The sequence below is a fragment of the Podarcis erhardii genome (genome assembly GCF_964252035.2).
Source record: "Podarcis erhardii genome assembly, chromosome: 3".
NCBI classification, from domain to species: domain Eukaryota; kingdom Metazoa; phylum Chordata; class Lepidosauria; order Squamata; family Lacertidae; genus Podarcis; species Podarcis erhardii.
Genome location: NC_138507.1, coordinates 26667630 through 26694077, shown reverse-complemented (window position 1 = coordinate 26694077; position 26448 = coordinate 26667630).

Below are 26448 nucleotides of genomic sequence, written 5' to 3'. Positions count from 1 at the left end.
TGAAGCCAGAGCACATGGAAACGCTGTTTACCTTCCCGCCGCAGTGGTACTGGTGTGCTTTCAAACATCCAGGCTGGCAGGAGCTGAGAGAGAGCAACAGGAGCTTACTCTGTCATGGGGATTTGAACCACCGACCTTCTATTCGGCAAGCCCAAGAGGCTCAGTGGTTTAGACCGCAGCGCCACCCGCATCCTATACCCATACAGTATCCTTGTAAGACCATCAGGCAGATTGTATGGAGAAAAGACGTCTCCCCCTAATAGAAATAAATAAAAAAATTGTCCAGTAGCATCTTAGAGACCAACTAAGTTTGTTCTGGGTATAAGCTTTTGTGTGCATGCACACTTCTTCAGATACACACGAAAGCTTATACAGTCATACCTTGTGTTGCATCCGCTTCATGTTGCATTTTTTCGCATTATGCCCCATGGTAACCTGGAAGTACCGGAATGGGTTACTTCTGGGCTTCGCCGCTCGCGCATGCGCAGAAGTGCTAAACCATGCTTCGCGCGTGTGCAGAAGTGCCAGATTGCGCCGTGCGTCTGTGCAGACGCAGCGCTTTGAGTTGCGGGCATTTCATGTTACAGATGGGCCTCCGGAACGGATCCTGTCCGTAACACGAGGTACCACTGTACTTGCATGCACACGAAAGCTTATACCCAGAACAAAACTTAGTTGGTCTCTAAGGTGCTACTGGACAATTGTTTATTTATTTCAACTGCGTCAGACCAACACGGCTACCTACCTGAATCCCCCAATAGGTACATGTGCAGACTGGTTTGTTGCTTATATGGCTTAATCCTCACAATCCAATCCAAACATGCATCTTTGGGGGTGTAAAATGAGTATGTTCGCTCAAAAATGCAGAGCAAACAGGAATCCTCTGCTTCCCTAGTTACACCACACTTCCATGGCGTCATGGTTGTTTATGTGTTCCCGCCAGTAGTTTATCCTCATTCTTTTCCATCTTGCCCCTTTGATAGCTGATATTAGTTTTGTCTTTTAGTCAAATGAATAAAAATTTCACGGCATCTAAACCTCTTAGTTATGCCCGGTGAGTAGGCCCCAAGTGCCTAAACTGATCTGAACTTGGTGTGTAGGGCTTCTCAGCAACCCATCATTACCTTTCATTTTCATCACTCATACTCCTAGTATAACTGGTTACCATTAATTTTGTTGTTGTTGTTCCTTGAGGACTCTCCAACTTCTGTTTTGAATATTCTGCTTGCTACAGACACCCTTCCAACACTACAATTCTATGATTAAAAATGTGAATGCTTATATAACTGTCTTATGGGAGTAAGAATTCAAACACATCAGGGATGGGAAACCTGTTGTTTGACTACACCTCCTATCATCCCTTCGTCTGGTGGAACCCAACACCAGGGTCTGGTGGAATCCAACATCTGGAGGACCATAAGTTTCCGATTACTGAAATGCATGTGGAGAAATAACTGTAGGTGGATAGATGGTTGCCACCAGTGATCTCTGAGAAAGACCAGGACTCTAATAGAAATATCACTGTATCACGGAGTTCGGAGCTGGCCCTCCCCACATTGCAGTGATATTTGAAATACTTTCCTGCAAAGTATCACTCTGATAGGCTCCTTTGTGGTCCTTTTCACAGAGCTTACTATGGCCTGAATACCCAGGTCCATTCACAAGAAATTGCACCTCCCTAAACCTCTCCTTTAAAGTGGCTTGTGAGATTGTGCTTTCCAACAGAAGCAACAGCTACTTGCTGCGGTAAAGCATTGTCTGTTAAATAGAAGGTGTGCTTCGAAAGCACTAATAAAGTTTTGAGAGCTGCTTGATGGGCAGAAAAACCCTAGCAGCAATCTTCCAGTAGAAATTACACTGTTTTGGTGCAAGGAAGACAATTATCCCAAAGGGTAGAAGATGAAAGGTTCGGGATTTTGGAGCCTTTGATACACGGTGCAAACAGCCCCGTTTCCCGTGGGCTGAAAATGAAAACTGACATTTAAGGACAGAGTTCCTGAACAAATAGCAGAGCTGGTTAAAAAGAATGTGGCACCAGGAGATGGGAGGGAAAATACTGTGATAACAAGCATATTGTATATATTGGCAGACGTGTAGGAGAAGGGGCCTGTCATGTGGCATGTTTCTCTGGATCTGTGTCCCCCCAAATGCATTTAGACAATGGAGTCTTTGTATCCCATTGTGCAGGTAACATCAAATGTGCCTAGCAAACATGCCATTACCGAGGACACAATGGTGAGAGATAATGATGCTTTAATAGTGGCAAAGGTTTGTGAAAGGGAGAATGGGGGGGAAACAGGTTTCTGCCTCCAGCAAAGAGGCTGTCCAGCACTGCTAGGGAATAACACACCCACTGCCGAGCATTTCCTCAAATTGGACAAACATTTTTGCAGTTGGAATCAAGGCCTGCTTTCTGAGCACTAATGGCCAGGAACTCCTAATTGCTCTCTTTAGGAAATGCCCCGACATCTAATGAGCTACTGTTGGATCACAAGGAGCATTCTGCTGCGTGGACCAGATTTTGATGGTATTGGATTAACAGAGAAGCTAATAGGTGAGCAAATCGCACCAACTGGGATAAAAGGTCACTCTAAAGGACAATGAGATAAATCAACCTTCTACCTTCATCTCTGGGTTTGTTTTTTTATACGCAAGCCCTTTTCCTCCAGAGTAAGTCTCATCGATTGCAGTGTTACATACTTCCAGAGATGTTACTGAGTGAGCTTCGCGATTCATCAGCTCAGAACATGAATCTTGCTGGGCCATAATACTCACCTTTAAAAAATGAGGTGGCTAGAATGACCTCCCAGAATTCTTCTTCTCCTTTTTAATTAAAGATGGAGAAGATGTCCCTTCTACTCACTCATCTGACCACTGCTTCTTCTAGAGTAGAACTGATTGGGTGGTGAGAGGGGCAGAGTGAGAGAGAGAAATGGAAGACTAAAGGACAGTCTCTCTCTCTCTCTTTCGCATCTCCATCTTCTCTCTGCCCGTTCTCCCCATCCTCCCTGGCAGCTGATAAAATATTTCCAATAGCACTTGGTACTGGTTGTTACCCCTTGGGCAATGGCATTTCTCAGCACTCAAGATGCCTTACAAATCCAAATTGGGACAGCCTAATACAATACAGGGACGCGGGTGGCTCTGTGGGTTAAACCACAGAGCCTAGGACTTGCCGATCAGAAGGTCGGCGGTTCGAATCCCCGCGACGGGGTGAGCTCCCGTTGCTCGGTCCCTGTTCCTGCCAACCTAGCAGTTCGAAAGCACGTCAAAGTGCAAGTAGATAAATAGGTACTGCTCCGGCGGGAAGGTAAACGGTGTTTCCGTGCACTGCCCTGGTTCGCCAGAAGCGGCTTAGTTATGCTGGCCACATGACCCGGAAGCTGTACAGCGGCTCCCTCGGCCAATAAAGCGAGATGAGTGCCGCAACCCCAGAGTTGACCACGACTGGACCTAATGGTCAGGGGTCCCTTTACCTTTTAATACAATAAAAATTAGGACGGCCCCCTTAATAGGTTGATGTCTCGGGGAGGCCATAATCCTGGCACAACCCTGCAGCAGTTTCAGCCCTCCAGCAGGAAGCTGGGATGGAAATACACCCAATGCCTGAGCCAAAGATCAACCATTAAAGTTGTGGCCATTTTCGATCCAATTGGTTGACTGCCTGAGTCCGTTCTACCACAGGTTATCTAACTGCAGGCGGAGGGGAGGGATGGCCATGCAACTGAGCCTGCAATTAGCTTTAAACTGTTTTTAGTGCAGTATTTTATATTGCTGTAACGTGCCTTGGGACCTTCTGGTGAAGGGTGGGCAAAAATCATCGTTATCATTATCATCATCTATCAGTTTTATTTATAATTGTTATTCTTATGGGGGAGCCAGACACCCTAAAACCTGAAGGCTGAACTGCTCCATTATAGGAGTTTTTGACCTATGATTTGTTTCTGCTTTTCTGCTTGGTGCTTAAAATTCTGCCCAGAACGAAAGAGGGTGTACTTTGAGCCGCTAACAGGAAATGGCTACCGGCCTGTCACCTGCACCAGTCTACTGAAGAATGCATTTGTGTTCACAGAAAACCTACATTGTAGAAGTGCCAAAATAAAAAGCACTCAACAGCTTCCTTCAGAAAGAAAAGTCCCTTCTTTGGGAGATGGGTGGGTTTTGCTATTGTGTGTGTGTGTTGAAAGCCTCTATTAATGCAATGAAGATTATTAATGAGTCTAAACCTCAACTACACTTCAAGATTATTATTTTTTAAAGGATTATGAATGTTTCTTATCAAAACTGTCCAGAACACTGCAACCTTTTCCTGTCTGTTTTTTTTTTTGGGGGGGGGGAACGGACATAAACCCTGGAACTACTGGACCGAAAAACAGCAGTTCACTATGACACAAGCAGGCTCCTGGAAGATAAATCTTGCAATCCGCTGGACTGTAGAATATTAGCACTGTGTGACACCTCTGGCTATTTCAGGCTTACCTGTGGCGCTTTACACAAGGATGTTGGAGCAGTTCTTTTGGATGTTAACAGGAAATAAGGACAGATAGCCTCCTGCCTCAAGGTCCTGTACAGTGGGGATCTCACATTAAATGTGTACATGTCTTTGCAAGAAGGCTGGCTGTAGAGCTTTCTTTCTTCAATAAATCCGAGCACTTTTTCTTATGGGTGTTAAGAAGCATTGGCATTCAGCTGGTGGCTTCTGGTGAAGATGAGGCATCTCCATATAGGAATCCTTTTTTAAACCCCGACTTTCACGAAGTCACACTGTTCCAGCCAAATTTAAGGTGAACACAGTTTCTGGAGTTTTTGTGTGTGTGGTGCAATCTTCTTTCCCCCACTTTGATTGCCCAAAAGTTGATCTGCTGCTCTCAACCATTTCTCAACCACAGGCCATTTCTTTACATGCTTTAACATTTGAGAGTCATCCATCCATTCTATAGGACATATCCTAACCATTCCATTGTCAGTGTTCTGGGGAAACCAGTCAGGTGGGAACAAGGTAACTAATGCATTATATCATGCTATCACTACTAGGGCTATGATTTGCCACACAAAGCAAAAAAAAATTAAAATAAAAATCTCCCAGGTTTCACACAGCTGCACTTTCCTATTTCTGAACAGAGCGTTGCTTTCAGATATAAGCCGTTACAGCCTAATAATCCCCTTAAGTTTGGAATTCCGGGGCCAACTGTGATGTTGACAGTTCTGCCTTGTAGTTTGTCACCTGACATGCAAATGGGAGTGTGGGGTCTCTTGACTCCCCCCACCCACACTCCCATATGCATAGCTTCACATTAGGATGACATCTGACCCTCTCAAGCAGGTGCTCAGCGTCTTTCTTTCAGGAGGGCACAGGTTGCAGCAAGGCTTGGATGACCAACCTGTGTTGCTTTATATGTTGTGCAGATGCCTGATTATCGTCTTCCAAAGCAACTATGGTGGATGCTCGGGTTGTGAACGTGATCTGTGCGGGATGCACATTCGCAACCTGCAGCATTCGCAACCCGCAGTGGTTCTGTGCGCACGCGTGGGTTGCAATTCGGCTCCTCTCCGCATGTGCAAAGCGCAATTTAGGGCTTCTGCGCATGTGCGACCCCCAAAACCCTGAAGTAACCCGTTCCAGTACTTCCGGGTTTCGGTGGGTCCGTAACCCAAAAAAATGCAACCTCAAGTGTCTGTAACCCAAGGTATGACTGCACTCTATTCCGAACTTAAAATGGAAAGCATAGTGCTGGAGGTCAACAAAAGAGGTTTAAAGACTCTCTCAAGGCAAATCTTTAAAAATGTAGTATAAACACCGACAGCTAGGAAACCCTGGTCTGCGATCGCTCCAATTGGAGAACAGCCTTTACCAAAGGTGTCATGGACTTTGAAGACGCTTGAACTCAGGATGAAGGGAGAAACGTGCTAAGAGGAAGGCACGTTTGGCAAACCCTCACCGTCATCAACTCCTGCCCAGAATCCTATGTCCCCACTGTGGAAGGATGTGTGGATCCAGAACTGGCCTCCACAGTCACTTATGGACTCACTGTTAAAACCGTGTTCATGGAAGACAATCTTACTCAGCTACGAGTGATCGCCAAAGAAGAAGATATTCCAGAAGCATTTCCCCAACGGCACAGTCAAGAGGGATGCCACACAATTTACATTTCTCTAAAAGGGGGGCGGGTGGAGATCACAACAGAAACCAGACTTGGGACCAAATGGAACAGTTGGTGCAGTACAGGCTCCAGTTTTGTTGGAGATGGGTGTGTGTGTATCTTTGGGCACCCCTCCCTCAGTAAGTCTACCCTTCCGTTGCTGTTGTTGCCAGCTGCTCACTGTTGCTACTCTCTGCTATCTCACCAGAGAGAGCTAATAAGCAAGCAGTGACAGCTCCTTTTCCTTCTCCTCCTCCTCACTACTGCTGTTATTTGCATGCTTGTTCATATCATCTGAGCCAGAGTAGGAACAGGCAGGTGAACAGGTAATGGTGAGGAGGACGAGGTCAGGAGCCAGGCTGCCATCTTGATACCATAGCACACAAAGTCATAATTAGCTAGAAGATTTATTGCAATACAAACACTCAGCCTCGCGCTTATCCGCACGTCCGTGACTTATGAATCAGTTGACCCTTCTGGGGAGTAATACCCGGTATGGCAGAATATCCTGAACCTATGTCCTTTCTATTTCCAGCTTTGTTTTCTATCTAAGAACTTTCCCACACATCTTCTCCTTAGGTGAATTAACTCCCCTTCCAATGTGGAACTAATTTCCCGCCTGCCTTCTGACATTGCCTGTGTCATTTGAGAGAGTCAGTTTCTCTCTAGCACACGCTCTGCATTCCTGCCATTCTCACAGTAAGGGGGAGTTGATAAACTACCATTCGCAGCTGTCTGGGAAGAATGCGAGCCTCTTTTTTGTTGGCTGCTTCCCGACTCCTCTGGCACTCTTATACCTTGGGCAGAAGTGCTCGTGACAGATGAGGTCCAGGAGGCTCTTATTGGTGCTTCTGAGGTACAGGTGCTTGATGAGTGCTTGACCATGCTGAACCCTGACAGTGGCTATGAGTGGGCACTCAGCTATAGGTGGCTACCCAAAACAAATGGTGACAATGTTGGCACATGAAAAGCACTCTAGGAATTGAGACACAGCATGTGATCGTACAGGCTGTGTTATGTAAGATGGTTGCCTGCTTCTCTTTGGCTCAGGGCAGGGAGTATGTCAGGGAATTATAGTGGAAATAGAAAAGAAAGTGGGAATTGCAATAATAATAATAATAATAATAATAATAATAATAATAATAATAATAATTGTACCCTGCCCATCTCACTGGGATGCCCCAGCCACTCTGGGCAGCTTCTAACAGATATAAAACATCAAACATTAAAAACTTCCCTGTACAATGCTTCCTTCAGAAGTCTTCTAAAGACTGTGTAGTTCTTATTCTCCTTGGCATCTGATGGGAGGGCATTCCACAAGGTGGGGGCCAATACCGAGAAGGCCTTCTGCCTGGTTCCCTGTAAGTTCACTTCTCACAGTGATGGAACCACCAGAAGGCCCTCCGAACTGGACCTCATGTATTTATTCTGCCAGGGATAAAAATAAATCATGATAGGTATTCATAAACACAGTTTCTAAGTTCTGGAATGATGCATAATTCGTGACTTTTGAACACTTCCTTTAAAGTAAAATGAATGTAACTTACAGAAATGCTTATGTGACTTACATTTATTAGTGGACAATAAGATGACTATTGCAGCATTTGGCAGGAACCAAACTGCAGCAGAAAGAAAACAGGGCTGATTGCGATGAATACAGATCAGAATGGAAATGGCGCTTTCTTACATTCCTACCTTGGAGTGGGAAGGGAAGGCATATTCCCTGCAGGAGCAAAGAATCATTAGTGGGGAATTAAAGAGGAGCCGCCTTCCTTTTAAAAACAAAAAAAAAAATAAGCCAGTGGAAAACTTTGTCCTTAAAAATATGCAAGACCTTTAGTTCAAACTGGATTATACAATTATGTCAAGGGCTATAGGAAACTGCCTATATCATTGGTCCTTCTACCTCAGTATTGTCCAGACTGATGGGAAGTGGCTCTCCGCGATTTCAGGCAGGAATATTTTCCTAGTCCTTCCTGGAGATACCAAGGGAATTAAACCTGAAACCATCTGCAAATGCTGTGGCACTGAGCTACAGGCCTAAATGAACCTATGCAAGAACGCAAAGCTAAAAGCTCAATTGAGAATGGGAATTTCTCCAACTTTCTCCAGCTTTCTTTGAATCTTCCCTTTGTTCCTAGTTTTGTCCTTTGTATCTTTGTGTGTGTGTGTGTGTGTGTGTGTGTGTGTGTGTGTGTGTGTGTTATACAAGAATTCGCTCACACTCAGGGGAAATTATTTGAGTGGAATTCCAGCGGCTTCCAAACTTGTCAGTGGACAGATGACAAAAGCCTTCTCTTGCCACAATTTCTGCTGAGGGGTATACGCATTGGCAATTCAATTCGGGTCTCCCCAGCATGGTCTGAAATTATTGTGGACATTTCCTACGCACAGATCGAATACTGCTGCGGCTGTGGTAGCAGCAGTTTTCTTGTTAGATCCCAGAGTAAACTGCTAGTGAGAGCACTGGCTTGATAACAGAAGAAGTGTGAGATTTAAATTTGGGGAAGATGTACACAAAGAGAGAATCTAGCTTAGTCTAATTATATGGTGCTTGGAAAGAGTGGAGCTTTGTGTAATTCAAGTCTCTCCTAAAAGAAGTTTCCTGTTATAATTCTGACATTGCAATAGGATTATTTTTGTGCTCTTTGCAGCATTCACCCTTTCTTTGGAGACTGTTCATCATTCCTGCCAGGGATAGTTTGGCCTAGAGTTGTGGATGCGGAGAAGAAAGTGGTGCCATTTTTATTTTTATTTTTAGAAAAACATGGAGTTCTGCTGCTTTCCTTTTGATTTAAAAATAAATTCTGATTTCATTGTTCAATCACTGGACACCAGTGTTTACCCTCAGGTCAAAAAGACACACAATTTCCATGAAAAGTGAGCGCCACCAGAGTGTTATACTAGGAAGCTTGTTTTTCTCACCCTCCACACAAGCCTGAAATATTATCATCCAGAGAGGAAAAAAAGTTATATACATTTGTGTTCATGCTGCTGTTTGTCCCTATAAATCAATGAACCCATTCAGCAAAAACATTATTTAAAAGTCACCTCAGTAACTCAGGGGTGGGAAATGTGGCCCTCCAAACATCTCTATCTGGCCCCCGGGATAAGGGGCATGGCCACATGTCCTCATCAGCCACATAGTGGTCCAGCTCTGCATTGTCCCTGACTGTTTTTGCCTGGGGGAAATGTGTCTTTGAACTTAGAAAATGCCTCTTGCTTGCCTGGACTGAAGATCTTTCTCAAATAAAAATCACATAGCCCTTAACATGGGTGTGACATCTTCCTGCGCAATCTAATCGTATGTCATCAGCTTTGCCTTTCTGAGGAGTCAATTCTGCAGTTGTCCAGCGGAGTCAGACTTTCAGCATGATACCACTCAATGTGAAAAGTCCCCCTCTTCATCTAATGAAGTCTGGATAACCGGGAGAAGAGCATGCTGGATACTTCTGCACTTATAGTTCTAGAGTACAGTTCTAAGCATCCTTATAATGAGAGGTTCCATAGTGTAGTTGTTACAGTATTGGACCAACAACAACAACAACTGCAGCAACAACTTCCCCACTTAGCTATGATGCTCGCTGGATAAAATTTGACAAGTTGCTCTCTCAGCCCAACGTTCCTCATGGGGTTGTTGTGAGGAAAGGAAAAAATCATATATGCCACCTTGATCTCCTCAGAAGAAAATGTGTATGTGTAAAGAGGCAGGTAGCATGGCCTCCAATAGTTCTCCAATGAAAATAGGACGTCCTACTCAATAATACTAATAATACTACTACTACTACTACTACTAATAATAATAATAATATTAATAATAATAATAATAATAATAATAATAATAATTGTATTATTTATACCCCATCCATCTGACTGGACTGCCTCAGTCACTCTGGGCAGCTTCCAACATATATAAAAACATAATAAAATGTTAAACGTATATTTTTAAAAACCTTCCCTCTACAGGGCTGCCTTCAGATGCCTTCTAAAGGTTCTAGAGTTACTTATTTCCTTGGCGTGGGGGGTCACATGTCCACACACTCCAACATTTCTCTGATGAGAATAGAGGTGTCCTTCCATACCCTCCAACATTTTTCTGATAGGGACAAATAGGGACATTCTAAGGAAAAGCGGGACATTCCAGGCTCAAATCAGAAACTGGGATGGCTTCTATAAATCCGGGACTGTCCCTGGAAAGGAGGGACATTTGGAGGGTCCGAGGTAAGTAGGAAAGTTAAATAGAAAGAGGTAAGTCCCATTCAGATAAACAGAATTTATTCCTACAAAGTACCATACTTGAGATTGTGCCCTTAGTCTGAGACTTAGGCAAAGCTTTAAACTTAGATTCAAAATGGTACTTTAAAATAAATTTTGTCAACGTTATGCTTGGGTAGCCTGACAGTTCGGCCACATTTATTTCCAAACCTTTTGATTTCATAAGATATTAAAAGTTTTGCTTCCATATTCCGTAATAATTTTTAAACCTAGAGTAGGAGAAGCAGAAAACCTGTGTGGTAGAGGGAATTCATGTAAAAGCAAATGCCTGCGCCTTAAAAAATGAAATTCTGACAGGTCCTCCTTTACTACTGCACTGTGTGAGACACCACTATAATTAACTGAGGTGGCAAGAATTCTGCAAGGTGCAGTACCTATTCATACGAACGTACAGTCATCTGTTGGCTTGTGTGATCCAAATCACAAATAGCTGTTTTCAGAAGCAAGAGAAGGCAGTGATGAATGACAGTCAGTCCTACCATGTCTCTAACAAAGTTGCTTCTGGGGAAAAGGAAGAAAAAAGACTGGGTAATTTAGGTTGTACTCTCTAAATACAAGGCTAATAAGGAGGAGAGAGAGAAACCAGTTTATCAAATAAAAGGTGACTGGAGAAAGTGGTGCTTGCTTTTCAGTGAAGACTAATGTTGGATTTATCAAGCTAATTAGGACCAAACTACATATTCCATGCAGTCACAATTATTTGGTCCTAAACAGCAAAACTCTTTTCCTTGAGTTGTTGTTGTTGTTTACTGAAATGCAACGGATGGTGGTCTCAAAGGGAGGATGCAGAGCAAATGCACAACCTCTGACCCCTGGCTCACACCAATTTTAACAAAACCAGGGTGTGTGTGATTGGCAATGCTGGCTGGCTGAGGTTGTTGGGAACTGGGAGCCAACAACATGTGGAGACCCTTCTGAATGTGACTCTTTAGCTTAAGAAATGTTACCCTTAAAAAAACAACAACAACAGCTGGACAGGACACATCAGCTTTACGATATAAAATCTTCACATGTGAATAACAAACGGGTATCCTTCTCTACAGCTCAATTTTATGCCTCTTTACTTGGAAATGAAGACTTTGCTTGCTTCCAAGTAAAGGGCATTGGCTTGCACGAGTGTTCATTTCAATTTCGACTGAATTTCTGCAAGGCTGAACTCTGGCTTTTAGTATTTAGAGTTGAAGGAATCACAATTAGAGCAAATGTTAGTTAGTTTGTTAGTTAGTTAGTTTGTTAGTTAGTTAGTTTGTAATAGCACAGGCATCACATTTTGACTGCCACTCTTGTGCTTACAAGACTCGGTTGATTGGCTAAACTCTTGAGATATCATCCCCAGGGAGCAGACTGAGTCTGCAGTCCTGTACTCGCTTATTTGGGAGTAAGCCCCACTGAACTCAATGGGACTTATGGGGTTGTGTCTTATAGGATTGTGCAGTAAAATGTGCACTGTGTATTAACTTTAGTGATATATCCATCCACTGAGAAGTGGAATGTCTCGTTTCTGCCTAAAAGGGGGTAAGGATGAGACATGCATTCAAGGCTATTTGATTTGGGCAGGGGGGAAAGCTGAGATATGGAACCGTGACCTAGAAATCTCACTCACCACCTTCAGAAGATGAAGCTTTGATAGCCTGGGAGAGGGAATTGGCCTCATTGCCAACCACAGACATTTCCATCCCCTCTACAAGCAGCCCATTTGTGTGTTCAGACCTTTAAACCTCCCCCTTAAATAAATTCAGACAAGACTCAAATTTTGGTTTGGTTTTTGGCAGAATTTAGGCCACAACTTTATTGATTACAGCAAGTGAGTGGTTGCATAGGCTCTGGTTCGACTAGCTCCCTGCACTGTTGCAGGTAGCGCTGACCCAGGGCACCAGCATAGGTCAGCTTAGGGTGAACACCTGGATAAGCGGAAAGCCAGGAGCAGGCTAACTCCACCACCCAAATGTCCCCCTGGACTCAGGCACGGGAACAACCCCCTCACAGGGGTTGACCAAACCATCAAGTCCCTGGATTCCTTTAAGGGAATACCCTTCACATAGGGATGGCGAGAGCGTTCTCTCATCCCTATCACCTGATCCAGAGCCCATCCGCAACCTTACAAGTTGTGATGATTTGCTACGCGGCAGGGGAAACCCAAATGGCAAGAGCCAATCAGCTAAGTGGGGAAAATTCCTGCCGTGCCCCTGTCCTAACGACAGACAACACACGACGGCATAGTAAGGTCAGGTGCACAGCCCTAAATATAAGGAGAGGTGGGCGGGTGTTCCGATGCATGCACCAAAAGAGGAAGCTCAGGGTCATATGCATGGGCATAAATAGGTCCCTTGATCCGTGTAGCTTGCATCCATTGGCCTGATTAAACCCAGCATCAAGGGACCTACCAATTGGGTGTTGTGGCTATTCAATTGAACCCACCTACAACACAGGGTGTCGGTTTCCAGGTCTCACCGCAACACGTGCCCTCTTTAAGGGAGGACCCAATTTGCCAGCACCCCTCCTCAGAAACAGCTGAACTGCAACACTAGCTTCCTGGCAGTGGATTCACTTCTACTTACGAGGAGGTGAAATTGGTGAGGTGGTGGGAGATCTCTATGATGCAGACCATAATACAGTGGTACCTTGGGTTACATAGGCTTCAGGTTACATATGCTTCAGGTTACAGACTCCACTAACCCAGAAATATTACCTCGGGTTAAGAACTTTGCTTCAGGATGAGAACAGAAATTGTTCTCCGGCGGCGCGGCAGCAGCAGGAGGCTCCATTAGCTAAAGTGGTGCTTCAGGTTAAGAACAGTTTCAGGTTAAGAATGGACCTCCGGAACGAATTAAGTACTTAACCTGAGGTACCACTGTATGGCCATATGTTTCAGATAACAATGTTTGGACCGGTTGCATGTTTCCTGTAGTCTTCAAGAATAAGCAATACATTGCAGCAATCTATTATTTCCAAATTACATACACAACATGATCCTGTGAGCACTTATTTGGAAGGCATGTTCCATTCAACTTGCTTTTGCATAAGATCAAGCTGCCAGACTTTTAAAGGATTGGTTTGGTTTGGTTTGGCCAATAGTACACACCACTTTCCTTCTAGTCTATTACATTAACAGATGAGCCCAAAGTATGGTCTGAAGGGTGATGATGATGGTGATTAAATGTATTACTCGTTCTTCATCAACACGTCCCAGGGTAGGCTACAGCAACTTACAATTCAGCATTATATACAATTAAAACAAATTACAGCCATGAAATTTTCTGGAGCTAAGCAGGTGTGAGTCTGGTCCATGCTGATGAGGGAAGAAAAGTGGCACATAAAATGTCAGAAAAGAAATGGCCAATTGCCGCTGCCAGTACAGACCCTCCAAGTTACCCTATTTTCCAGGGGAAGTCCCAACTTTACAGATGCCATCATAGTTTCATATTTGATCCTGGAATGTCTCACTTTTCCTTAGGATGTCCCTGTTTTCATCAGAGAAATGTTGAAGGATATGGAATTATGTGACCGTCGAACCAAGGAGATAAGTAACTATACAACCTTTAGAAGACATCTGAAGGCAGCCCTGTAGAGGGAAGTTTTTAAATGTTTAATGTTTTTATATGTGTTGGAAGCAGCCATCCAGAATGGCTAGGGGCAACCCAGTCAGATGGGTGGGGTATAAATAATGTTGTTGTTGTTGTTGTTGTTGTTGTTGTTGTTGTTGTTGTTGTTGTTATATGGCATACCATATTTCCATCTTGTGTCAGCCACTAATACGCTGAATTCTGACTCAAGCTAGGAGCTATGGTAGTTGATGCTGGATGCACAAATTTCTTTAAGAAGGACAGCCAGTGTACATGCTAAATTTGTGTTTGTGTGTTGTGATGGTTCTAGGGGTTGCTCGTGCGTAAACTGGCGCCACACCTGGCTGGGTTGCCTGAGTGAACCTTTTCTGTCCAGACAGCCACTCGCCCGTGGCTGTCTCAATCGCTGGCAGAATCCGCCAGTGGGCGTTTCTTGAACTTCTGCCAGCAAAGAAGCTCTTTGACGCCTAGTCTCCGCCTACTCTCCCTGCGCGCAAGCCTTCTGCGCAAGGAGGGTGTGGGCAGCGGAGGACCCGTGCTCTCCCCGCTGGTCTCTGGCGAGGAGTCATGGAGGAGTCATGGAGCCACCTCGCTGATTCCCCCATCTGCCCCCCTTCTCCACTAGTGTTACGCTGATTTCCTTCCCCAGAAGATGGGCTGCTTCTCCTCATCCCGGGACGCTCTCCGGAATCCCTCTGGAGTCCTCTCTCTCCCTCTGGCTCCAATGGCAGTTCCCTGACATGTGTGATGGGAATTCATTGGTTTTCATGACAGGATAGGTCTTGGTGTGCCCTTTGGTGATGTGTAAATGACGTGTGGATTCTAGGTTGTTATTTGGCTTTACGTTGGGAGGACTTCCTGGAGTTTAACTGGTTTTGTCGTGTGTATTCAGCACAACGGGAAGGAGCTGAAGTTTTAAAACGGAATGGATGGGTCATCACGCTATTAAATTAAAGGAGTAAGTGGGGCTGGCCAAAATGATCATGACTCCTGTGGAGCCCTGCCTCGTTCACTGCACACCTGACAAGATATACACATTCCCTAGGTAGTGAGGCAAGCCATGCATGCAAGCATAGCACAGCTGCTTTCACTCCAAATATTGGTAGGAAGTGCTAAATAGTCACAGCAAATTAAGCTTCTGAAGCACAGTGAGGAAAGATCCAACAGGTTTCCTGTTCTGCTCTTAGAATCTAAGAACCGCCATAAAAATGCATTAGCCCAGTGTAATCACACTGGATTCCGGGGTAGTGGGGGAAAATATCTATTCTTTACTGTTATTCTTAAAATTCTACCTTGCCTTTCTTCCCAAAGGAGCACAGGGAAGCAAACAACATAGTTAAAGACAGCTTAAAGACATCTGAAAGCATTTAAAGTTAGTCATACATCCTCAAAGCTAATATTTTCAAGGTTGCCAGGGGCAGTACATTTCAGGCATCTAATACCTGGATGAGAGGAATGCTTTTAAAATTCCCCCTGAATGTCAGTAATGAGGGAGAGGTGAACGTTTCACTAGGCATTTCAAAACCAGGGAACTGCTGCCAGAAAGGCCTATGTTTCGAAACCTAGCTCACTTAACAGTGCTGTAGACTAAGATCCTACTCAAACATGTCCTTAGCTGTGTTGGTGTTGTCAAATAAAATAACCTGTAATATGGATGGAAATTCACAACCAATGGAAACCCCTTCCTACATGATTTGCACTTGATTATGTGCTAAATAATAAACAGTTGTGTCACACCACTACTGCTCTGGTGGCGCTGTGGTCCAAACCACTAAGCCTCCTGGGCTTGCCAATCAGGAGGTTGGCAGTTCGAATCCCCACAATGAGGTGAGCTCCCGTTGCTCTGTCCCACCACCTGCCAACCTAGCAGTTCGAAAACATGCCAGTGCAAGAAGATAAATAGGTACCACTGTGGCAGGAAGGTAAACAGTGTTTCTGTGCACTCTGGTTTCCATCATGGTGTTCCATTGCACCAGAAGTGGTTTAGTCATGCTGGCCACATAACCTGGAATGCTGTCTTCAGAAAAATACCAGCTCCCTCAGCCTGAAAGCGAGATGAGCACTACAACCCTATAGTCTCCTTTGACTGGACTGAACCATCCAGAGGTCCTTTACCTTTACTGCTGCCCTTCTGTCACTGCAAGGAATGCTTCTGATGCAACCTCATAATGAGAAGAGGAGCCAGGCATTCTTACAAGCTACATGCGAGAGGAATTCTAGCCAGGCTCTAATCGCTGCTTGAGATGCTCCCAGATGCATGTGGGAAGGAGTCATATTTCCCCCCCAGATGTTGATTGAGATGGTTCCTTTCTTATTCAAACTGTTTTCTATCTCCAAACAGAACTTCCTAATTGTCCAGATAAGCTCTGGATCTAGAGGAAGAGATAGACAATTTGATTTCTTGTCTAAATCAGAGCCTGGCAGAAGGTAAATTGACAGATTTGTGGGTGAACAGAGATAGATCAGCAAGGATTTCATACTTATAATTCTTTAATTCTAGTCATATATCATTCATGCCAGGCTGCAGTTGGTGATCTCAGGGTTCAAGTGAAAAAAACAAAGTTGATCCCATAAGCTTGAAAGTCTGAGCTCCACTGGCCTAAATAACAATAAAACACATTTTGAGGATTTTGTACCTGATATTCAAGCTGGTGGGATCTGTGGTGGCAGCTGCTATTTTCACAAAAATTGCTGACACCTTCCTGTCAACCACTGCATTGTCCCTGTCCTTTAAAGGGGAAACAGGTCGTGCCAAAGGAACACTGTTTTCTTTTACTGGCTGCACATGTTTTGGTTTTTTGTATTTCTGCAGTACCAGACCTGAGCCAATCGGGGAGATAAAAAACCAAATGCAACAAGAATTAGCACCAAAATTTCTGGTTATAACATTTCCCCTGAACATTTTTTCTGCCTTACAAAGGACCTGGTGAGTTCTCCTGTATCACACTTCATCTGATGATTTCAGGATGGTTCACAGCAGAAATATACAAAATAAAAACACAAAACACATAATAGAAACAAGAATGAAAACAAAACAAACCCAGAACCCTTCCGTTTACAGAATAAGTTTTTCCATTCGCTTCTGTGTCCCAGCATGACACTGTGTAACTTGAATCCTGCTTGCAACTGAATTTTAACCCAATTAGCCTTCACAAACTTTCTTTATTATCATCTTAAGACAGGAAGAGAGTTCAGCCAGGGCTTAACATTGCGCCCAGCCCCGGAAGCACATTTCTTTTTTGCATATCTAGCCTGAGGAAGAATTCTGTGAAGCTCAGAAGCTCGCATGTAATGTTTTGTTGCTCTTAAGGAGATATTATTGTGCTGTTCCTCCAAATAAAAATCAGTCCAATGGATGTGGCAGTAAAATATTTTAAGGTCTGGAAGAGATGGGGTGAGTAGTGCAGATTTGCCTTTGTGTGTGTGTGTGTGTGTGTGTGTGTGTGCATTTTCTATTTTACATAAACAAGCAAATTAAAAACATAAACATATAATCCCCTTTGACTCCCCCCCCCATTGTGGATCTTAATATAATGATTTCCCCCTCTGCATCTTTTTCATAAATCTATTCTTATAAATCCTTTATCATTCTAGAGTCCATTTTTTTGCTATGAGTTTTCTGTCAAACCTACCAATGTGTGTAATTGTTTACAATAGTTTTTTCAAATAAATTATAAACTTTCCCCATTCTTTATTAAAGACCTCCTCTTCCTGGTTCCTGGTTCTTCCTGTAAGTTTTGCCATCTTAGCATAGTTCATCAAATTTATCTGCCACTCTTCTTTGGTTGGAGTTGTACCCTCTTTCCATTTCTGGGCTAACAGAATCAACACAGCCGTGGTTGCGTACATAAATAGTTTCATCTGGTCCTTCGGGATCTCTGGTCCTGTAATACCTAAAAGAAAAGTTTCTGGTTTCCTAGGAAAAGTTATTTCAACATTTTTTTCAGTTCATTATATATCATTTGTTTCTTGCAGGATAGCACAGTTTCTAAATTACTGCAAGCAGTTCCCCATTGCGACTGTGCATATATTTAGGATCAGTTTTTAATCTTTCCCCCCCACAACCTCATGATACAAAGCCTACCGCTGGTGTTTATTTCTGCTGAAGTCCCAGTAAGACAGTCTGCAATCCTGATAAAGTGAAAATCCCCAAATTCTTAGACTGATTTATACAGTTATATGTTGTATATTCATAGTTCAGTCCCTGGAGAGAACCTGTAGGAAATCTCAGTTAAGAAACAATCCCTAAAGATGAATTATTTAATCTAAAAAAACCAGCACATGTTTATCACTGGTGTATTAGAAAGAGAAATATATATATATTGGTGTAACGTGTGTTCCTCTGTTAATATTTATCCTGTTTTCCCCTTTGAAGTCAATAACATCCTACTGTATGTGAATATAATATAATAGCGGAAGAAAACACGTATAGAGCAAAATGTCTTTAGAAATGAGCCAAAATATTTGCAATGTCCCTAAAGTGCTGATGTCTGCAGAATGTGGAACCTTTCCAAAGTTGCCCTTGCGAGATAAAAATGAAACATCTTAAATACACAAAGCACAGCATGGTAGCTGCTGGGTAGCATATTAGGGACCTTCCAGACAACAGCCACAATCCAAATCAGGTTTAGTGTACTTAAACCCACAGTACACTCTGGCCAATCAGTTTCCATTGCTGTGTGGGCTGCAGCCATCTTCCCTCAAAGAAGTGCTTCCATGCTAGAGATATCACATTTTCCCAGCGCTCAACGCGTAGTGCGGTGTTGCTGGAAGAAGGCAGCCCTTTCCTCATCCAGCAAGGCCATTGCAACTTGGATGGCTTTTGGGAATGCTGTGGCACTGATAGTAGGAAGCAGTACTGGATAAGTGCTTGAGATGTTTCTGTCAGCAACTCCTCTTGCAACTCTCAAAGCCGCATCCCATGATTGCAGGGAAGATGAAACTCCCTGCTCTTCGTGTGAGATTAGTCAATTTCAGATCAATTTCCCCTTTCATTACAATTTTCTTTTTCTCCCTTCCTTTTTATTTTACGAACTGTGTCACAGGTCTTTTGGAAACGGGCACGGCTGGCATACAACGGTATAAGTATTATGGGATATGTGTGCTCTTCATTACCTTCCTCATCCCTTGTCCCTTGAGAGCCAGTGTGGTGTAGTGGTTAAGGGTGGTAGATTCATAATCTGGTGAACCGGGTTCGCGTCTCCGCTCCTCCACATGCAGCTGCTGGGTGACCTTGGGCTAGTCACACTTCTTTGAAGTCTCTCAGCCACACTCACCTCATAGAGTGTTTGTTGTGGGGGAGGAAGGGAAAGGAGAATGTTAGCCGCTTTGAGACTCCTGAAGGGGAGTAATAAAGCGGGATATCAAATCCAAACTCTTCTCTTCTTCTTGTCAAGTTTTAGCATGGCAGATGAGTTCCAAGGTTGTTGTTTTTTGCTCACCAGTAACAAATGTAAATCACAAAAAAACAGTGTAAAAAAATCACACTGGATGGAGGGAAGAGACAGCTAGCATGATCTTACATATGCCCATTCAAAAGAAAGTCCCACAGAGCAGGAGAATTGATGAGGCATAATGGTAAGCACCTTGCGCTCGTGATTTCAGGCTCTTGTGGCTTCTTTTCACACACATGCACACACACAGGTCAGGGAACTGAACACCAGTTGTGTCCTAGGTTGCTGTGAGTTGGCTTCACTGAGAGAGGTGGGTACTTACCTTGTCCAGCTTTGCTTCTCTCCCACAACTTCCCCTGCAGGTCACCTTGTGACCAACATCATGGAAATATCTCATCGCCAACTCACTTAAACCCCCTTCCAAGAAAGCATTTGAGAATAAACAGTGGTTCCCAGATGTGTGAACGTGGGTTTGGGTTCAGAGCAATGCCAGCAGAAGGGGCTTTGTGGGAGGTGGCTTTTATCCCTCAGGAGCCCCCAATCTGCCCCAGGAAGCCATTTCCTGAAGGTCCGTCTACTCCCTGAATGATGAGGTCTGTGGCAGCTGTGCTCATGGAAGGTGCTTCAGTCTGGTTTTTGACGATCCTCCCTCCTTCTGCCACAGTCCACCACATTCAGGATGGACCCCCAACCTTCAGAATAGGGTTTTCAGCCCCCTTCGGGGGGGGGCTGCCTAAGGAAAAAGTGGAGTGGAGAATCACTTTCCATCAACCACTCTTCCTTGGTGCATCTCTGAATCCAAGTTGTGGTGTTTATCTCATCCCAGATGCGTAGGCTAATCAAACTTCTGCTAAACCCACATTCTAAGTATTTCACTGGCAGTTTAATAGCAAGTGTTCCAAATTGCCGCATTCTCACCCCCTCCCCCAAAAAGACACTTTTTAGTTGTTGTTATTCAACACACCCAAACTTTGTGGGAAATATGCAAATCCTTTTCATTATAATCCATATCTAGCCTCAACATGCATCGTATGTTGTGCCCTGAACAAATGCACTCAGAGCAAGATTCAATAACTCCCCCTGCCCGCCCATCTTTATTCCCCATTCCTGTGACAACTACATGCTCTGGGAAATTACTGATTAGTGATTACTGATCAGTTCAGAATTCTGCAGACCGGCTTTCTATTATAAGTTCCCATCAGCTCTTGAGTAGGTCTGGAGTTCAAGGTTACCAAGGATGTAAAATAGTGAATTTGATTTTTAATTCTCAGTCTCCACTGAGCCTGGCTTTACTTGTGTTAGGGTCAGTAAAGGTAAAAGGTAAAGGACCCCTGGATGGTTATGTCCAATCAAAGGTGACTATGGGGTTGCGGCGCTCATCTCACTTTCAGGCCAAGGGAGATGGCGTTTGTCCACAGACAGCTTTCCGGGTCATGTGGCCAGCAGGACTAAACTGCTTCTGGTACAACAGAACACTATGACAGAAAACAGAGCGTGCGGAAATGTCGTTTACCTTCCCACCGCAGTGGTACCTATTTATCTACTTGCACTTTTGATGTGCTTTCGAACTGCTAGGTTGGCAGGAGCCGGGACAGAGCAACGGCAGCTCACTCCGTCATGGGGATCCAAACTGCCGGCCTTCTGATCGGCAAGCCCAAGAGGCTCGGTGGTTTAGACCACAGCGCCAGTACAGTCATACCTCGGGTTGAATATGCTTCATGTTGAGCACGTTCGAGTTGCGCTTCGCAGCAACCTGGAAGTAACGGAGCGTGTTACTTCTGGGTTTCGCCACTCGCGCATGCGCAGACGCTCAAAATGACGTCACATGCATGCGCAGAAGCGGCAAAAAGCGACGTGTGCATGTGCAGATGTGCCGTTGCTAGTTACGTTTGCTTCTGGATGCGAACGGGGCTCTGGAACGGATCCCGTTCGTATCCAGAGGTACCACTGTACTGAAATCTGAAATATATTTTCTACCACTTAAGTTCTTCCACTTTTTCGTTACCTTCTGACACCTCCTCCTCCCAGTCTTCTCCCTCTGACCACTGATCGTCGTCCCACCACCAGTCCCCTGGCTCTGAGCCTTCTTCCCCTGGGGATTCCCCAGTTGGTGCCTCCCACCTCTCCTCTGTATCCAGCCAGTCTATGATAGCGAGTGAAGAAGGTCCTGCCTTTGCCATAGGCAGAAGTGGAGCATCATGGCATCCCAGCGAACTCCCCTTTACGACAGTGGGGCTGCCGCAGTTCTCCAGAGGAAATGCAGTGAAGTGATAACCATGTAGTATTTATAGCTCTCTTTCGACACCTTTCCTCACCGTGTAGAGAAGCCTCATTTCATAATTTTCCCTCATTAGGAAAAACAACAACAACCAACCTCTATAGGGGATTTCGGCAGATGGAATGAGGCCAACAGCAGGTGTGGCATAATAAAAGCCAAGCTCTTTGAACTGTCAGCCACTCTTAGACCACACTCTCTTTTGTACAGCTCTCACAGAAGCGTGCCGGTTCCACTTCAGAACAGCTGCTCTCTCACAAGTATACCCCTGGCTCCCATTCATTCATGGCACAGGGAGGGGTGCCAAGGCTTATACCAAAAGAGGCCAGCTCCCCCTACCTGCTCCTGCACATTCCCCCTCCTACTCCCAAATCCCCAGGGGAAGCCTAACAGGCCCAAGGTGAGACACCTGTGTATGAAACTCAGCAATAGAAGGATGCAAATGTTTTTGAAATAAAATGTCCTGGTTTCTTTTCCTTTTTTTTAAAAAAAGGCATCTATCAAAATAAAGGTCTGTGAAAGCCACAATTTAGGGGAAACAGCCGTGTTTGATTGCTGTGCACAAATAGCTTCTGGTCTCCTCTGATTTAGAGTCCTATGAAATTTTTGTCACGTGTCAATCACACCATACTACACACACACACACACAGAGAGAGAGAGAGAGAGAGAGAGAGAGAGAGAGAGAGAGAGAGAGAACCAGCACTCAGGTACTCCAAATTATGCGCAATGAAAACCTACATCTCACTTAAACAAATCTACATATATTTGCTTATGTGGCAAAATTTATTCCATTTCTGTCACAGAACATATTTTCACATGAGTCAGAAGGACTAGAAATTGCTTTGAAAAAACAACAGCAAGAGCTAAGATTCTCAAACAGAACACTAAATCCTCAGCTCGGTGTCAGCTTCTGTGCTTTTTCTGAGTTGGTCTGGAGAAACAAGGGACCTCCACCTTGCTGAAACTAAACAGGTCTTGGTCTGGTTGGTGCTTGGATGGGCACCTGGACAGATGACTAGCTGGGATTCACACCTTTCACTGGGAATCGCCTTGTGTTCAGGGGATAGGAGATAGGGAAGAAATGTAATTGAATGCAGGAGCTGGTGGGGCTGAAAAGAACAGCTATGCCTCAGTAGGTCAGCACAAGAAGGCAAAGCTCTCTTCCTGCCCACTCCAGTTACAAAACTGGCTTTGCTGCTATGTGTTTACACAGCAATATGACCTCCAAACATCACTCAAAGACAGAGAGAGGTCCCCAGCTATCAAGAGACTGATCTGATAGTTTGCTCCTCAGCAGACCATCCTAGAAAGCAATTTACCTCACAAATTAATAGTCATCTAATAAGGTAAATGACCCCTGGATGGTTAAGTCCAGCCAAATTCAACTATGGGGTGGGTGAGTACAACGCTCATCTCCACTTTAAGGCTGAGGGAGCTGGCGTTTGTCCATAGACAGCTTTTCCAGGTCTTGTGGCCAGCATGACTAAACCACTTCTGGTGCAACGGGACACTGTGACGAGTGCCAGAGCGCACAGGAAAGCTGTTTAGCTTTCTGCCGCAGTGGTACCTATTTATCTACTCGCCCTGGTATGCTTTTGAACTGCTAGGTTGGCAGACGCTGGGACAGAGCAACAGGAGATCAAATGGCCAACCTTCAGATCAGCAAGCCCAACAGGCTCAGTGGTTTCGACCACAGCGCCACCCATGTCCCCAGTCAGCAATTAAGGTGTTATTGTCAGCCCTCCACACTGAATGCCAAATTCTCCTCATCTCCCCAGCATTCTAGTCCCTGACATAAAAATATCCAAAATTCTGACAAAATTCTTCAGGAAACCTGTGTACGTAAAAGGAAGGTTTTTAAACAAAATATTGTCACACAGAGCAGAAATGTAAGTTTGTTGTGACCAGAATTCTGTCCTGTCCCTCCACTACTGAAGTCTCAGAAAGCGACATTTGGTTAAGAAATAAATAAATGTTGCCACGTCTCACACAAAAGGCTTGAAAAAAATCTGTGCTAGGGAACATTGTTAAAAATAAAAGTGCTCAGCTGGCTGGTTAATATTTCATTCTCTTTTGATATGTGCATTTGCATAAAAAAGTTTTCTTATGGCTTCCCTGAAGCAGGAAACTCTCATTTGCATGCAAAGGACTTAACTGCTAGGACTCCTTTTTGGGTGGGGTGGGGGAGGGTGTTAATAAATTCTAAGATATGGCAGTAAATGCAAGAAATTTAGTCAGAGGCAAGAAAATAGTTTCAATAGTGAATCTTCTCACCATGCGGATAATGTAGGACAAAACTGTAGGGGCCAGCAATTTCTTTCCAGGCTGAGTTACAGATAGGTAGCCGTGTTGGTCTGCCATAGTCAAAACAAAATAAAAAAATTCCTTCCAGTAGCACCTTAAAGACCAACTAAGTTAGTTCTTGGTATGAGCTTTCGTGTGCATGCACACTTCTTCAGATACACTGAAACAGAAGTCACCAGACCCTTCTATATAGAGAGAGGGTGGGGAGGGGTATTACTCAGAAGGGTGGTGGGAATGGGTGATTGGCAGATAGCTGTGATGAGCCTGTTGACGACTCTTAACGACTGCAATAGGTCTTACAGTGTAGCACCCTGCTTGTGGTTAACGCTTAGCTGGAATGAAATATTCAACGCAGCAATAGAGAAATTAAAATAATAATTTATTTGTCAGACAAATAAATGAGAGGCTCAGTGGTATATGGTTACCAAGCTCTGGCCTGGCCTCCTGCCATTCTGGCCAGCACTTATATTCCCTTAATCCAGCCCCCTTTGCTCCTCCTGTGGCTGCCTCTGTCCAATCAGCCTGGTTGAAATTCCTATTGGCTGTTTGGTAGAACCAATCACAAAAGATACACCCACAAAAGATACACCCACTTCCTTGCCCTTATAAGGGAGACAAAGAGCTATATATATGACATATAAGTAATAATATATCTTACATGGAATCTTAATTACCAGCTCACCTCTTGCCCTCCTTGCCCTATTGCCTTCTAAAACAAATGGTTAATCTTACATTTTTATGTTCAACAGATGTCAAGGATCTTGAGTTTCACATCAACATTGAAAGATTTCCTTCATTTAAGGTTTCTAAACAAATGCCTGACAACTATATATCAAGACTGCTTGGATGGCGTCTTCTGTCTGGCAGGGGGGCTAGGCTCATTTGCCCCTCTGGTCTCCTATTGCAATATGACTCTATGAAATAAGAATCTAGCATTTCTTAAATCCTTTGCATAATTACATTTAAGCCAATATATTTAAGCTAATATATTTCATACATTTATCATAGGTAGCCTCTTAAAAGAATAAAGCTTTTCAAAGTAAAAAGGAAGGAACTCAGTAAAACACAGCTTTTAAAAAGAAACCTCTTCAGTGTACACCTCCCCCTTTCCCCCTCCTTTCCCAGCCAGCTAGATGCTTCTCCCATTAGCTCTTCTCAACATTTATTGCCTTTTTAACTCTCTCAGTTTAAGAAACAGCTTTAGAAAAGACTTTTCAAAAATGTTCTCTTTTCTTCTAGCCAAGCCAGTTGCCTTTTTCACTGCTCTTGGCCTTTCAACCTTAGAAAGAAGATCTGGCTCATTTTACTGGGAGGCAAATGGTATTATTTTCCTATTTACCCATTCTTAATAGTGTTTTCTCAGCCTTTTTATCTTCTGTATCATGTAGGATCAGTGTCCTCGCTCTCAGCCTTTAATTTCCTCTTTTTATGACTTTGAGAATTGTTTTTCTACTATAAATCAATGGGGCCCCCTTGTCTTAGGAGAATGGCCAAGGTTTTCTCTGCCTGGCATGAAACATTTGAAAATCTAAGCCCATTTAATTTAGGAACCTGATCAAGATATAAGCCAATATAAGTCTTGATTAAAAATGCAGTCTATATTCAGATGCCACAACAGGAAAAAGCAAGGGGTGAGAAGGGGAGAAGGTGACCTTCACCGCTTCATCAGCTCTGGATCTACTTGTACTTGTCCTCCGCTCTTCCCCAGTAGCATGTTGGACGCCTTCCGACCTGAGGGGCTCATCTTCCAGCGTCATAACTTTTATATGCCTGTTGTCTTTGTCCATGGAGTTTTCTTGGCAGGGATACTGGAGTGGCTTGCCGGTTCCTCCTCCAGGTGGATCACGTTTGGTCAAAACTCTCCACTATGACCTATTCATCTTGGGTGCCCTGCTCGGCATAGTTCATAGCTTCTCTGAGTTCTTCAAGCCCCTTCGCCACGGCAAGGCAGTGATCCATGAAGGGGGATGGCGTAGGTAATGGGCCATTAAGGGAACAAAGGACCTGTGCCAGACACCAAATGGGTGGCTCTCCCTCCCTCAACTGACTGGTAGTTAGAAAAAGATAAAGGTCAGATTTGAGAGTTGAGTGATGTGACCTAGAAGCAGGAGTAGCAGGCTGTTCAATTGTATCTTGTACATCATATTGGGATATATAGGTAGAGATGGAGATAATAGTGATAATAAAGATAATGATATGTCAAGTTTGGGAGGTAGAGACTTGGCTCAGTCAAAATGAGATTTTTTTTCTTCTCCACAGAGCTGCACAAGACTGTCAGGAGTCTCGCTAAGAGCTTTGCAAAGGCCCAATGATCAGATCTTGGAAGCCCTTTGCCAAGTGTCACGCGTTCCCTTTCCCCTCACTGTGTTTCCTGCTGTGAGGGGAGTTTCTTTCTGAGCACCGAGTCCCTTTCTCAGTGCACGACAAGGAAACGCAAAGAGTGAGCTGGCAAGAGAGGAACAGATCTGTGTTTCCTCTCTGCAAGTTAAAAAGTGGGA